This window comes from Myotis brandtii, unplaced genomic scaffold (assembly GCF_000412655.1).
Source record: "Myotis brandtii unplaced genomic scaffold, ASM41265v1 scaffold4, whole genome shotgun sequence".
Lineage (NCBI taxonomy): Eukaryota > Metazoa > Chordata > Mammalia > Chiroptera > Vespertilionidae > Myotis > Myotis brandtii.
In genome coordinates this window covers 5,000,570-5,001,774 of record NW_005365371.1, presented here as the reverse complement: position 1 = coordinate 5,001,774, position 1,205 = coordinate 5,000,570, and positions in this window count along the sequence as shown.

Sequence of the window (1,205 nt, the reverse complement as noted above, 5' to 3'; positions counted from 1 at the left end):
CCCAGGGCTGGCCTGAGGTGCAGGCAAGCCTCAGATGGTGGCTCCCCAGTCACCTAGGGCTGGCCGAGGCACAGGCAAGCCTCGGATGTTGGCTGCCCAGCTGCCCAGGGCCCGCCCGAGGCTCAGGTAACCAGGGACAGCCGAGACTTGCACTGCTGGCAGTGGCAGCAGCAGAGGTGTGATGGGGCATCGCCTTCCCCTGATTGCTGGGTTGCCTCCCACCCCTGAGGGCTCCTGGACTGTGAGAGGGGGCAGGCTAGGCTGAGGGAACCCCCCTTCAGTGCATGAATTTTCATGCACTGGGCCTCTAGTAAAGTATAATGTCAAATAAATCCTGGTTATAAGAGTTATCACTGACTGATCAGCCAGCTATCAGATACTGGACACTTGTTATGCTGGGTACCTTGCATATATTCTCCTTTAAGCCAAAAGCAACCATGTCAGGTAGATGTGATTATAGCTATTTTATGGAGAAAAGAACAGGCTCACAGCAGTTAAGTATTGTGCCCAACATGGTGCAGTGAGTGGCTGAACTTGGATTCACACCCATTTCCACATTTGCCTTCTTGTGGATGAGAGCGATTGGCCAGTCTCTTGGTCCAAGGTAGTCCTTTCCCTTTTTGACTGGGACATGATTTCTATGTTTTCATTCAAGTCTCTAGGAAAATGGCCAAGTTTGATTTATTGGTTTATTATTTACTTTGTCAAAGGCACTTGTTGTATTGTGTCTGGAGTTTTGTGTTTGACCTGGAAGACTTCTCTTAAGTTTTCTAAAATTAGTGTTTACAAGTAGGTCCTCATTAGAGCTATGAGGGGACTATTATTGGATTGTAGGACCACAGTACACTCCATTAAGAATGGTAAGTGATTTTTCATGAGCTACTACTCCTGGAAGGGGCAAGTGGGTGGGCAGAGGAGTGGGTATGGAGGACAGGAGGTGACTGAGACCCACATACTTCATTGATTTAGGATTTGGGTGGGGGCTGTATGGTAGATCTGTTACAGACTCAAGAATAGGTCAGTGCATCCCTTGATCTTGCACACTTTGCATAGACTCTAAGAGCCAGTGTTTCAGAATATTGGTAGAGTGAGCTATTGGGGTACTCTTTGTGCTTTTCTTTTCCAAAAATTTTGTGTTGGTGACTCTTCCTTAGACCAGTGGCCCTTAACTCTGGTTCCATATACTTGGGGTGCTTTTAAGAGTG